General features: G+C 35.5%; 1 protein-coding gene and 1 long non-coding RNA gene across 3 annotated transcripts in view; one reads left to right on the top strand and one right to left on the bottom strand.

Annotated features, from left to right (window-relative positions):
• The window catches only part of NKX2-3 (NK2 homeobox 3), a 20333-nt gene extending 12508 nt beyond the window's left edge, over positions 1–7825 (bottom strand). The window contains exon 1 of the mRNA XM_077258338.1: positions 7558–7825. The gene's annotated coding sequence lies outside the window, so the exon portion shown is untranslated. The remainder of the gene's footprint in view (positions 1–7557) is intronic.
• LOC143769631 (uncharacterized) overlaps positions 1–15180 on the top strand; it is a 22431-nt gene extending 7251 nt beyond the window's left edge. The window contains exons 2-4 of one of the 2 annotated variants that reach the window (XR_013214437.1): positions 1364–1434; positions 6042–6206; positions 14980–15180. This is a non-coding gene — a long non-coding RNA (uncharacterized LOC143769631). Of the gene's footprint in view, positions 1–1363; positions 1435–6034; positions 6207–14979 lie in introns of both variants that reach the window. The other variant, XR_013214438.1, reaches the window with a different exon arrangement.
• Positions 15181–15722: the final 542 nt, after the last annotated feature.

Here is a 15722-nt window from a genome sequence, read left to right as displayed (position 1 = left end):
GTCTGCTGTGGCTGCCCTGATACAGGTTTTTTTTCGCAACTAATATAATTTAGTCCTAGTTTTCCCTCTGAATTAAGATCCGTGAGTATTTAATAAAACAACAAGAAAATAACAGAACAACAACAAAAAAAAAAAAACACAACATACAAAAACAATAAGATAATAATTAGGGAAAAATGCAAATAAAAGGTCAAGTTTATAGAATGTCGCAGAATTGTCTTTAGTCGATTTGTGTTTAAAGCATGAAACTGCTTTTGCTGAAAAGTGCAAACTTGGAATATATTAAAACTCTTACATTTAAAATGTTATCTATACTTGTTGGGACTCAAATATAATTTTGCATTAGAATCGTCAGCGTCAATAATGATCTATCTATCTATCTATCTATCTATCTATCTATCTATCTATCTATCTATCTATCTATCTATCTATCTCTAATATATATATTCTCGTAATTACATTGCAGACCAATCACTATATATATATATATATATATATATTTCTCAAGACCATGCGATTATCACAATATTTTATTTTGATTGTTCTATATATTATTATTATTATTATTTATTAACAATGATAATATACAAATAATAAATAACAATAGAAACTAATATACATGTAAACAAATCTAATAGCAAACTTTTTTTTATTACTATTATTATACAAAATAATAATCTTGAATTTACAATTATGATTTTTTTATGTGCACATTGCGTCTTATAATTGAGTTATTATATTGCTAATCAGATATATTACCTGCAATCACCTGCAAAATCACAGCAACACACATCACGATAAAATATATGTGTGTATATATATATATATATATATATATATATATATATATATATATATATATATATATATATATATATATATATATATATATAAACGATAAAAAAAATATATTAAAAAAACAACGATCTTGTTACATCTAATATGGATAGAGTCTAGACTAGTAATTCTGCATTATCTCTATAGCACTATATTACTAGTTTAGTGTTGTTAGTGATGATAATAATACTTCTGATACAATTATGATTTTTATTCATTTCATAGCACACTCCTGCCGATTAACTGTTGTGAAAATACAACTCCTATCATACCTTGTCAGGGTGTGGTAGACTGCAGTTTTGAAGGTATGCTGGGAGTTGTAGTTTCACAACAGATGGCGTGCAGAAGGTTACTCGTTAGTATACGATTAATATCAGGATGATTAGACAATGTAACATCCTAATATTTCCTATGATAAGATGATGATGTTCTATTTATGGATATTCTATTAGTAATGGTCATTGTATAGTGTGATGCAGTGGTGGCTTATTACACTATTCTCATTATTTGTCTCCCCTATATACAGTGGCAGCCTGTGACTGTTGGCTCTGCAGAGGAGCAGAGGAAGTGGGTGTCACTTGGTGTCAGCAGGAAGATGTATGTATTTGTCCTGTAATTTGCAGGCTGCAGGGCTGAGGGGTGATACATCACTGTACTGTCAGGTAGAGCCTCTGACAAATACAAGATAGTATCTTTATTTCTTCACAGCAGATCTGTGTGTTTCTAGGAGCAGAGCCTGGATCCAGCTCCTGAGCTGTCACTTCTCAGCACAGAGGAGATCAGTGAAGTCTCTGCTGCTGGAGATAGGGACAAGAGGAGAATAGTAGTAACGAAGTAACAATACAATAATATCAGCAATAACATAACACATACTGCAGTACTGATCATAAATAACAATAATTGCTACAAGGCTCCACAATGGAGGATACAGACTCAATCACTGTACATACTGGTCCTATACCAAATGTCCTAATAACACATGGGTGAATACAGATTGTAGCAGAAATCGCTGAGACTGAAGATCAGTTCATTCTCCTGAACTGTGTGGTGTTTCTGCAGCCAAAAACATGGATCTCTTGAAGCTTCTGCAACAAATCTGTCACCTGGGAAATCACCATTGTGATACTATAATAATACTAATCAAACCAATGTAGCTCTACAATCATTACTAATAATTCTAATGGCACGAAATTTACTATGCAATAACAAAAAAAAAAAAAAGTTACTACTTGTATATTCACTATGATCACTGGCAGAATGTAATTAGAAATAAACCACTAGCTCTACTTCTACAACTACTGGTGACAGTAGTACTAATACTAATACAACCTATAACATTACCTATGAAACAGGTGATAATAGAACAGTAGTAATAAAAGCAAAATTATTATAATTTACGATACTACTCCAATATGAGCACCTATTACTACTACTACTACTAATACGACTTAGTTTTTATATATATATATATATATATATATATATATATATATATATATATATATATAATACAAACACCTACGACTGTTTCTAATAATGTGAATTCAATAATAACAAGAAGCAATAATAGTGATAATCAAGGTAATAAAACATAACGATGAAAGAGATCATAGCGGAATGGTAGTATTAGAAGAAGAATATATTCAATAATAATGTGAATTCAACAATTGCAAGAAGCAGTAGTAATAATCAAAGTAACACAACTTTAGAAGTAACAATAGAATAGTAGCCAGAAGAAAAAGGTATAAACACTGTACTAATATTAACTCACAACTACGAATATAATAAATACGAGAAGTAATAGTAGAATAATAGTAATAAGAGCAGTAATAATTGAAGTAATAGTATTGTAATGTTATATATACATATATATAACATTGCAACACTATTACTATATACATATATATGCATATATTAAACTAATATTCCTATTAATGCTACCAATCCGAATACAACCTTTACAAGAAGTAATAGTAGAATCTTAGCAACAAGAACGTATATGCATATATATATAACACGATTATCAATTTCTATTAATACTATCAATCTGAATAGAACCCATACAAGAAGTAATAGTAGAATCTTAGCAATAAGTACGGTAGTAACTGAAGTAATATATGTATATATATATATATATATATATATATATATATATATATATATATACATATATATATATATATATTTATATATATATATATATATATATTTATTACTTCAGTTACTACCGTACCTATTGCTAAGATTCTACTATTACTTCTTGTATGGGTTCTATTCAGATTGATAGTATTAATGGCGCTATATAAATAAAATTATTATTATTATTATATATATATCAATTCCCATTAACACTACCAATCTGAATAGAACCTTTACAATCAGTAATAGTAGTAATACTCAGAGGATAACCATATAAGTAATAATAGTGAAGTGACACTGCTCTGTATATTACTAGTATGGACTATCACACCAAGGATTACTACAACGGCTAATTCTAACATCACCGCTGCTTAGTGCTAGTAATACTTAATCAATCGTTTTATAATTATATAATGAAACATTGAAACGACTTTGTCGTGAATGGAATTACTGAATTGCTGTTATTATTTTAACCCCACCCAAACGAATTAAATAATATAAAGTTTGTACCTAGCATGCAGCTACCAGTAACTAGTAATACATGCAGGGGGCATTGTGGGGGTGGGGGGATGGCTGCTGTGTTCTGCATGGCCAGCAGGTCCTACCAGGCTGCACTGTGTGTTAACCCCTTCCACCCCGCCCGGCTGCCCAGGATGATCCCCAGTGTTTCCATTGTCTGTGGGCACAGTGGACGCTATTAGCACCGGGAGGGAAAGTGCTGCTGATCCCTCAGTGTCCATTGTCCGGCTCTGTCTGAGCTGCTGCTGTGTTGTCCGGAGCAGGCGCCAGAGACAAATACCTGCATGTTACCTGCTCATTGTTACTGGAGATAGTGATCTGTCCATGTGCAGATAATGTGTCACCTGCCCCCTCTGACATGTCCTCACCACTATCACCTTCATCATTAGCCATAATAGCCACTAATGAAGGGATAGTGACCACTATTACTGCAAGACCAGTGATACTGCTACTACAACTAGTATCATCATTATTAATTATCATCCAATGTACTACTAATAATTAGCCATTACTGCTGCAATTAGTATTACTATACTACTACTATTACCACTATTACCATCACCCTTCATCATCATTAGCCATAATAGCCACTAATGAAGGGATAGTGACCACTATTACTGCAGTGATACTGCTACTAACACTACTACTAGTAGCATCATTATTGCCCTGGATAATTATCATCCAATGTACTAATAATAATAATTAGCCATTACTGCTGCAACTAGTATTACTATACTACTACTATTACCACTATTTCCATCATCCTCATCATCATTAGCCAAACTAGTAGCCACTAATGAAGGGATAGTGACCACTATTACTGCAAGACCAGTGATACTGCTACTACAACTAGTATCATCATTATTAATTATCATCCAATGTACTACTAATAATTAGCCATTACTAATACAATTAGTATTACTATACTACTACTATTACCACTATTACCATCACCCTCATCATCATTAGCCAAACTAATAGCCTAATAGCCACTAATTAGCACACAGTTATATAGTGCAATTAGTGATACGGCTACTAACACTAGTACTAGTATAATTAGTCTCATCATTGTTAACTTGGATAATAACATCCAATGTATTAGTAATAATTAACCTTCACTGCTGCAACCATTATTCCTTTACAACTACACATCCTCTATAATCACCGTCACCATAACTACCCTGGTAGCATCCTAGTTACCTCTACTAGTACAGCTAATCCTACCAGTACTTGTACTATTACTAATAATATTAATATGAAACGTATGCAAATAATTACTGGATAATTCCAGGGTCCCTACCATTATCAGTAACTGTTTAATTAACTGAATCATAAATAATAATAATAATAATAATAATAAAAACATCAAATTTGCTGACAATAATGTGATACCATTGCAGTTAAATATATCTTTTGGAATTAATAATATTAATACCAATAATTTACTAATACCAAAAGTTATATAACAAAAACACTAATAATGTAAAAAAAAATGTTGTTTTACAGTTAGTGTTGGTTCTATTAGATACATATATAGAATTAGCACAAAATAGAAGAATCCATGAATATAAAGGTAATGCTGAAACTAATGTTTACTACGACAACTGATAATAATTTATAATTTCATAACACTTGCTATAAATAATAATGGTACGTGACAATAACAATGATAATATATTATTAAGTTAAAAACATATAGGTAAAAATAATAATCAGCATAATAATAATATATGTATATAACCAAATATAATACAAACACAATAACAACAATATTACCTGCAGTTGTGTTGAAGCCATCGTGTAAAGTGGGATTAAGGACTACTACTATTAATAAAAACAATAATTTCAGAATAGTAAAACTGTACGAGCAGCGTCTAATAATGCTATTTCTATAGTACACGTTCCATATAACCTCCATGTTATAATTACTGCTACTAATAATTGTTTTACTTGTATTGATATTCTGAGTAAAGGCAAAAAAAGGAAAAGTTTTCACTATGAACATTATGCATTACTTTATCAGTAGCATTGGTGGTGTCGGTAGTAGTATGGATATGTTTTACAAGTAGCATTTTATTATTATTATAATTAATAATAATAATAACAACAATAATAATAATAATAATATTATTATTGTATGTCTTATTCTTACTATTATTATTTGCTATCTACCACGTGTTATATGTATGATGGTTAATTTATTATTATTATTATTATTAATAATAATAATTATTATAACAACGATAATAATAATAATAATAATAATAATAATAATAATAATAATAATAATAATAATCTTATTATACGATGCAGATAGATCCTGAGATTATATATATTGCCCCCCCTTTTCATATTATTTATAATGCAGATTTGATAATTGATGATAATTATGATGACAGAAGTGCTGATTGCTCTGTAGCCTGTAGTGTAAAGTTGCTGATGTTACCACTAGATCTGTGTCCCCCTGCAGAGCAGGAGCGTCCATCTCCCTGCAGTGTGCTGAGGATGGCTCTGCTGCCTGACATTGATTTTCTTGCAGGCTGCAGATATCGGCAGATCCCCGGCTGTCTGCTGCCAGTGCCCGATCCCTACACTATGGGCAGCACATCGTCTGCACATCGTGATCGGAGGGCAGAGATTAACTACAGGCACCACTCATCTTCCCAAGGAAATCAGCGGAGAATGCATCCAATTTATTTAAGATAGTTAAGGTAATATCTGAAATATTTATATTGTGTGATGCTTTCTGGAGCAGAATAATAATAATAATAATAATAATCTTTATTTTTATATAATAAATATTACAATTCTATATTATTATTATTATTTATATTATCTATATTATTCTATATTATAATATTTTATAATATAGAATAAAAATGTATTCCACAATCTAAAGAAAAAGTAAAGGTTCTAGTATATGCAACTCTATCTATCTATCTATTATCTATCTATCTATTATCTATCTATCTATCTATCTATCTATCTATCTATCTATCTATCTATCTGTCTGTCTGTCTCTATCTATTATCTATCTATCTATCTATCTATCTATCTATCTATCTATCTATCTATCTATCTATCTATCTCTATCTATCATTTATCTATCTATCTATCATTTATCTATCTATCTATCTATCATTAATCTATCTATCTCTATTATCAATCAGTTATCTATTTATTATCTATATCTCGCTATCTAGCATCTACTATCTATCTATCTATCTATCTATCTATCTATCTATCTATCTATCTATCTATCTATCTATCTATCATCTATCCAGAGGCAGAACGCCAAAAAATGCAAACGAAAAGTGGACTTTAATCAGCCTATGTGACAACTTTTCGGTTCAGGGGACCTTTTTCAAGCCTAGGCAGACTCATATCTACCTAATAATAGAAGATACATTGTAATAGATGATAGATATATGATAAATAGATGATAGATAGATAGATAGATAATAGATGATAGGTAGATATAGATACATAGATAGATAGATAGATAGATAGATAGATAGATAGATAGATAGATATGAAGTATTTTTCTGTACAGTTCTGTCTCTTTGCAGCCAGGAACAGATGGTTGGCCGCACAATGACATAATCGTGATGACGTCAGAATATTAATGGATACTGATCTTCACTGCTGAATTCATTGCTGGATTTCATTTTTATTTTTATTTCCATGAACCAAAGTCTTCTGCCAGATATCTGATGAATAATATTCTGCACCAGGTGGGGCAGGGATGTGTAGTTTGTGTTCTATTCCCTACAAATCCTATATGAGCAGTAAAGAATCTTCCCCAACCAGTGACTGCATCACTCTAGAAGTTGTATAGAACTACAAGTCTCAGAAAGTTATGGAAATGTAGAACAGTTAATGGCATCATGGAACTAAAACCACTTAACCTAAATTTTCCAGGCAACAATTCTGACAATGACCATTCATTCATTGTGGAACTACAACTCCCAGGACATCATCACAACAATGCATATTATTATGGTAATATATTCTGCTCCCATTCCTAATGTAGCTGGTAATCAAGATGCTTCTATCTCTTACCTTTCAGGAGAGTTTCTTGGAGTTTTCCCAATGTAACCGATAATACTAATCAATAATATTGATCGATTGGTCAATAATGGGATATTGGGCAGCTCAAGGGCTCTATTCCTTGTGTCCCCGGGGACTGCTGCCTCCTGGTCTTCCCTTCCTTCTCCCAGGCTAGGAGAGCTGTGAGAGCTTCCCAGGCCCAGGACCTTCCTCACTCTTATCTCCTTGTCAGGAGATCTTGGTTCTGTCTTGTCTCTCTTTAGTGCAAATATCCCCTTCTGCTCTTAGACAATCTGCTCCAGTCTCCTCAAGAGGAATTCTGTGTGATACAACATAAATAATAGACCCCCCCAGTATACAGAACGGTGTTATTACAAGGGCTATGAAATGATCTAATGGTGTTTACACCTTTACTCCGCCAGTGCCCCAGACAAGTACAGGCCTCTTATACTGGGAGAACATGCTGCTTTATAACAGCCTGAAGGGTGAAACCAGGGGAGCTTATGAGATGGACAATACTGAGATACTAAGTGTATTCGCACAAACTGCTGAAGAATAATATGTAATAAATTAATAACCTTTTAATATAACGATCATTAATAAAAATAGCAATAATAATAAATTTTTTTACAAATTGTAATACTACTAAAATAGTACAATAAATATCACTAATACTAAAATACTATTTTTAAATTATTTATATCAATACTGCCATCATCAATACTTCTACTAAAGTAGTAATAATAATAATAACAGCAATAATAATAAATCTAATACAAAAATACAATTTAATATGCCTTATTTGTTTTTACTACAGCAATGCTTCTACTTCAACTACTACTAATAATATCAAGATTAATAACAATAATAATAATAATAGCGACAACACATTTTATAAATATTCTAACAGTTTTACCAAATGTACTACTACTACTAATAAAATTAAATATAATAATAATTGTAGTGCTAAAATTACTTGTAATAATTATACCAAATTGACAACTACCACTACTTCACTTACTAATACAATAACTGTAATAATTACGATAATATTACTACTATTATAAGACAATTATTTTATTAAAACCTATACCACTACTGCTAATATACATTTTATTAATGATGGTGATAATAATGATAATCATAACAATGTAACAGCACTACTAATACTGTAATAATAGCATTGATACTGCAGTAATATAAATGTGATTAGTAATTTAATTTATTTTATTTTTGCATTTGTCAACTATATTGAAACTCAAATTTCCAGTTTAATGCAGTATAATGCCAAAAACATGATGTCATCGGAGTCTGAGCACAAAATTACTCAAAAAAGGTGTTTTTCATATTCTGATTCGCCCCTGCTAGTATTATCTGAATACACGTGAGAAAATTGCACACACCATTCTGTTTCATCAGTCATAGAGAAATCCTATTATAAATCATTATTTTACTTTCTGCTCCTCTGCCTCTGCTCTCTCTATATATACTGTATATCTCAGATCACTATATATATATATATATATATATATATATATATATATATATATATACTGCTCAAAAAAATGAAGGGGACACCAAAATACAACATCCTAGATATCTCTGAATGAAATATTCCAGCTGCAAATTTTTATTAATTGCATAGTGAAATGTGTTCAGAACAATAAAACATAACAATTATCAATGTAAATCAAAATGAATATCCCATGGAGGTCTGGATTTGGAATGATACTCAAAATCAAAATGGAAAATCAAGTTACAGGCTGATCCAACTTCAGTGGAAATGCCTCACGAAAAGGAAAAGATGCTCAGTATTGTGTGTGGCCTCCATGTGCCTGTATGACCTCCCTACAATGCCTGGGCATGCTCCTGATAAGGCGGCGGATGGTCTACTGAGGGATCTCCTCCCAGACCTGGACTAAAGCATCCACCAACTCCTGGACAGTCTGTGGTGCAACGTGACGTTGGTGAATGGAGCGAGACATGATGTCCCAGATGTGTTCAATTGGATTCAGGTGTCGGGAACGAGCGGGCCAGTCCATAGCTTCAATGCCTTCATCTTGCAGGAACTGCTGACACACTCCAGCCACATGAGGTCTGGCATTGTCCTGCATTAGGAGGGACCCAGGGCCAACCGCACCAGCATATGGTCTCACAAGGGGTCTGAGGATCTCATCTCGGTACCTAATGGCAGTCAGGCTACCTCTGGCGAGCACATAGAGGGCTGTGCGGCCCTCCAAAGAAATGCCACCCCACACCTTTACTGACCCACTGCCAAACTGGTCATGCTGAAGGATGTTACAGGCAGATTGCTGTCCACGGCGTCTCCAGACTCTGTCACGTCTGTCACATGTGCTCAGTGTGAACCTGCTTTCATCTGTTAAGAGCACAGGGCGCCAGTGGCAAATTTGCCAATCTGGGTGTTCTGTGGCAAATGCCAATTGTCCTGCACGCACGGTGTAGGGCTGTGAGCACAACCCCCATCTGTGGACGTTGGGCACTCAGACCATCCTCATGGAGTCAGTTTCTAACCATTTGTGCAGACACATGCACATTTGTTGCCTGCAGGAGGTCATTTTGCAGGGCTCTGGCAGTGCTCCTCCTGTTCCAGGTAGCGGTCCTGCTGCTGGGTTGTTGCCCTCCTACAACCCCCTCCACATCTCCTGGTGTACAGGCCTGTCTCCTGGTAGCGCCTCCAGCCTCTGGACACTACGCTGACAGACACAGCAAACCTTCTTGCCACAGCTCACATTGATGTGCCATCCTGGATGAGCTGCACTACCTGAGCCACTTGTGTGGGTTGTAGAGTCCGTCTCATGCTACCACAAATGTGAAAGCACAACCAAAAGTGACCAAAATATCAGCCAGAAAGCATTGGTACTGAGATGTGGTCTGTGGTCCCCACCTGCAGAACCACTCCTTTTTTGAGGGGATCTTGATAATTGCCAATACATTCCATCTGTTGTCTATTCCATTTGCACAACAGCATGTGCAATTGATTGTCAATCAGTGTTGCTTCCTAATTAGACAGTTTGATTTACTTGGAGTTATATTCTGTTGTTTAAGTGTTCCCTTTATTTTTTTGAGCAGTGTATATATACTGTATATGTCAGATCACTATTGATGAAGATGTGTTTTCATAAACAAAGTCACATTACAAAATATCAATATAACTTAAGTGAATCAGAAATCTAATAGATTTACATGAACTTCCTAGTATATGCAATTCTCTTTGGAAGAGTACCTCCAGCTATAATAATTATTTCCTGCTTTCCATCCAATCTCCTGTGATAGTTGATTTCATCATACTATATTTATATAAGAGCTAAGACTCTATTTGGCCAGACACCCTGATTTTCTTAGCTAAAGTTTATAAAAGTTATAATAAAACTTTCCGCTTACATCCGCCACTAGAGGGAGCTAGCCGCATACAGGTGTATTGTTGAGTCTAATCTCTATGTTGTGATCGCCCCCTAGTGGTGGCTACAAGCAGTCAGCATTTTATTATTTATCTGCGGTTATATAATGGGGTGCGCTGCTGATATTTCATTTTGCTTCCAAGCATGACTTCAGGATATTGTATAAAGTATTCAGCTTAGCTATTTCACTCTTAAGGTGTGATATATAAGTTGGGTGAACCATCATATTGCCCCGTCTTCTCAAGTGCAGATTTCCTAAGGTGTCAAGCAGGTTGAATTTCAATAATGAACGGAGCTTAAACCTACAGTTTAATGGTTTACATTTAGACTAGGATTAGTCCTGTAGAATACGTTTGGGACTTATGTCTGTGAGATAAATCCAGATTTTCCACCAGCATCAAGTAAACCTAAGGAACCAATGGGTTGGTGGTGGCCGTGACTATGGAGATGTGAGTGAACCATAAATGGAAATGACGTTATGAGATGATGCAGACATTACAAAATTGCAATCTATGTTTGCTAACCATTATTGGATCAGAATCTGGATCCTCTGGTCCTCTAGTGGGCCGGTCTGGGCTAATAGGGATGGTTCTGCATCTAAATATCAATTTGCATTGTTGGTTCCCCAGAGGCAAGCTGATCACTGGGGGTCTTACTATTAGGGGTCCCGCCAATTGCCTGTTGCCCTAAAGTGAATAATTGCTTGCCAAATTGGGGGAAAAACTAGCCAACTAGTACCTGGTGGACAACAACAAACTTATGTTCTCAGATGGTTTTCTGGATGCTTAATGTCCTAATCATGTTGCAAGAATCATTAATGGATCATGTGTTGCAGCCTCTAATAAGGGGCAATAAAGGGACAGTTTTATTCCTTCTGGAGGAGCTCTAATTTGCATAACTTTTTGCCCCCATGAAGCATTTGACTGAAAACCTCCATACTTTAGCTGGATTTCCTTTAAAGGGGTTGTCCAGTCTATGTGACTGTAGACTTGTGAATCTCCACATTACGCAAATGTGGAGTCTGCAGGAGCGACTGCAGACTTTTGCAATACGCCTGGGCAACTCCTTTAATAAGAAGGAGCAGCCCCTAGAATTATTTTTTAGGGCAAATATACATCTCCCTATATGCTGTCGTGCATACAGGGATTTGTAGTTCATCAGTTTGTCCAACCTTATCCAAAATGGATCTGCTGCCAGAACAACATTATTACTAACAGGTGCTACTAGTGCCGGTGATGCCCCCCGAACAGCCAGTGGGCTACACAAAGAAATCAATGAACATCGATGCCCTTTAATAGAACAAGGTTCCTTTGCTGGAGACCCCTTTTCCCCTCGTTATTAGCTCGACCTGGCCTTATATGAGCAGCATTTCAGTCCACATCCGTCTGGTTGTATCACCCCCTGTGAATTACAGACTGCTGGTTATCAATCAGGCGCTGCCGACATGGGCAGGATTCTGTGTATTCTGCTGGGAATTTTTCTTTCTGAACCCTTGTTTACAATCCACAGAAAACACACACACGGATGACGCAGGCATCTGGAAACACCAATATTTTGTAACATCTGCATCTGACCACCCCATTAATGCAGGGAGCGGGGGGTAATTAGTGACTCGAAACCTAATGTATCTAATGTCATTCTGCAGTAAATAAGAAAGTGCTTCTATCAGGAGGTTTCTCTCCTTCAGATGAACCGTGTGGACCCTGCGGCCACCTGTGTACACGGATCCGACCTGTAGAATAATCACCCTTAATAATGGTTATTATATTTATATCATTACATGAAGCCGCTTCTATCTGTTTACAGCCTGCTCGCGTCTCCTCGGGACTACTGGAGTGTTTAGACAGGGGGATTACTGTAATGAATGTGCTGTGTTACTAGGAAAGGCCCAGAACAACCCAGATGTGGCCGCCATAGGTCTCTGCTCCATTAATAAGAAAGATCTAACTTCTTCCAGGACCACAACAACAGCTTAGTCTGGGTTCACATATTTAACCCCTTAGTGACGGAGCCAAATTTTTGAAATCTGACCAGTGTCACTTTATGTGGTAATAACTCTGCAACTCTTCAACAAATCCCAGTAATTTTGAGATTGTTTTTTTCATGACACATTGTACTTTATGATAATGGTAAATTTAGGTCAATATGTTTTGTGTTTATTTATAAAAAATATCAAAAATTTAAGAAAAATGTAAAAAAATTAGCAATTTTCTAAATTTGAATGATTATCCCTTTAATCCAGATGGTCATACCACAGCAAACCATTAATAAATAACATTTCCCACATGTTGGCTTTACATGAGCATCATTTGTAAAATGTTATTTTATTTTGTTAGCATTTTAGGAGGTTTAAAATTGTAGCAACAATTTTTTATTTTTTCAAGGAAATTTACCAAATTTATTTTTTTAGGGACTTAACCATGTTTAAAGTGACTTTAGGGGTCCCATATATTGGGAAACCCTGAAACGTGATACCATTTTAAAAACAGCACCCCGTGACATATTGAAAACTGCTGTCAGGTAGTTTATTAACCCTTCAGGTGCTTTACAGGAATTAATGCAAAGTGGCATGACAGGAATGAAAATGTGTATTTTTACCACCTAAATGTCTCAATCTTCTGAACAGATTACTACAGCAGTCAGACTCTAAGGCCGCTATTTGGTCATGAATTGCCATGCCAAACATCAGGACCACAAAATCGTGATCTAAGGGCACCAATTTGGATAAAGAGGAAGCCCTCACACTCTGTTAACCATTTATAATGATGTAGTCACTATTGACAGCAGCATCTAAGGGGTTAAACAGATTTGGATGGTGCAAACACTGATCGTGGCTGATGCAGCAAGTTGTCAACTATAGTGGACAGCTGACAGCTGCTGGATTGTCACCTGTATGGGGAGGCTATTCTCTAATATCTCAGGTCAGTTAAAAGACGTATTGGCGGTCATTAAGGGGTTAAGGTTATGCCTGGACACAACTAATGACCGGTCTGCCATCCAAGAGTTGCAAACAAATAAACTTTATTTCAAGTAATCTTAAAGTTATGGGAATACCAAGTAGCCATATCAGAGCAATAACTAGGCTTCTTTCCATCCTGGCAAAGCTTCCGTTTGCTGACTTAACCCTGTGTCTAAATAATCTGGCCAAAGGTGTTGGAGCCACCCCAACACTGCGCACCTGGGACACATGTCCTAGCTGACTTCGCCCGGTTACAATCCCAATGTACATTTTTGCAAATCAAATATTTAATATTTTTGTAATTTTGAAACTTTTTTCTTTAACTTTTGAACTTTTTGCAACTTTTTTTTCACTTTTTTCTTTTGTCCTAGATTTTGGTTCTGATCAGTGTTTTTGAACTGTCACGTGCCAGAGCAAACCTTCTGTATGATATAATAAGTAATTTACAGGATATAGACGGTGATGGGAGTCAGTCTGACAGCTCGTGCAGACGAGCGTATAAATCGGACGCGTGCTCCAATATTTCATTGGATAGCACATGGACAGCACGCTGACCCATGTCATTCAGTAGGGCTGTTCAGATGAACGATTCTTTTCTTGGTCTGACTGTCCAGGATAAAAAAAAAATCGCAGCATGAACTTATTTCACCCATTCAAATCCAAGGGTCCATGAAAAAAAGCAAATCACACACGGACCACTTGAGTGGCTTCCGATTTTTACGACATGAAAAACACATACACGGATGACACATAGACGAAAATCTGAAGAAAATTATAAAAAAAATCGTCCGAGATTTCTGGATGAAACTTGGCCAATTTTTCATTTTTTTTTCATTTTTTGTCTGCAGGCAGTCAAAGGTTAAGTTTACATGAGGTTATTAAAAAAATGGTCCGGATTGTCCACAGATGATTTTTTTCTAATTTCTAATCTGTATAAATTGTTTATACATCAGTTGTTACTAAAAATTTACAAAACTAAATAAAGATTCCTATGTTAAAAATCGGATGATATAAAGTAGCTGCATATTGTATTTGACTTTTTTTGCGCATCCACAGACTTGAATTGACATACCATGGGAGAGAAGCAGGACGAAGGCACAGCTGTATGACCTCGGGTTGATGAAGCTGCACACACACCAGGGATTACGGGTGCCACTTCCAAAGGAAAAGAATCTGTATGTCCATAGAAAAGAAAGCGGATTGGCACATACTGTCCCGTGCAACAAAATCCTTTATTGTGGCATCATCATACCAACAGCAGGCAGAAAAACAATGTAGCAAATACAGACGACGGTCGTTTCACGCTTACATTGCGCTTCAACAGGTCAACATGACCTGTTGAAGCGCAATGTAAGCGTGAAACGATGCCACAATAAAGGATTTTGTTGCACGGGACGGTATGTGCCAATCCGCTTTCTTTTCTATGGATAGACTTGAATTGAGTGTCACCCAACACATGGAAGAAATATGACTAACATTGGTCTGAGTGCTTTCCCTGTGATGTCCGTTTTAAACACTTAGCCTCCGTGCTGCCCATATGTTCAACACTTTTGAAGAAAAGCGCTAAAGTGGGTTTCCCACTCCCAAAAATCATGACATATTGATATAATATGCTTCAACATTGACTTCACATGTGTAAAGGAGGTGAATGGGCTCTCCTCTATGCCCTATGGGAGCTATGGAAATAGGTGAATGATTTCACCTTCTGTATTTCCCAACTCTTATTCACTCTATCAAAAAATGATTCTCTATGTGGAAAAAAGACAAGGCACCCTGATTTCTGCAAAGTGACTGGGGGT

The sequence above is a fragment of the Ranitomeya variabilis genome, chromosome 4 (assembly GCF_051348905.1).
Source record: "Ranitomeya variabilis isolate aRanVar5 chromosome 4, aRanVar5.hap1, whole genome shotgun sequence".
Lineage (NCBI taxonomy): Eukaryota > Metazoa > Chordata > Amphibia > Anura > Dendrobatidae > Ranitomeya > Ranitomeya variabilis.
This window is presented reverse-complemented; position numbering and strand designations above follow the sequence as displayed.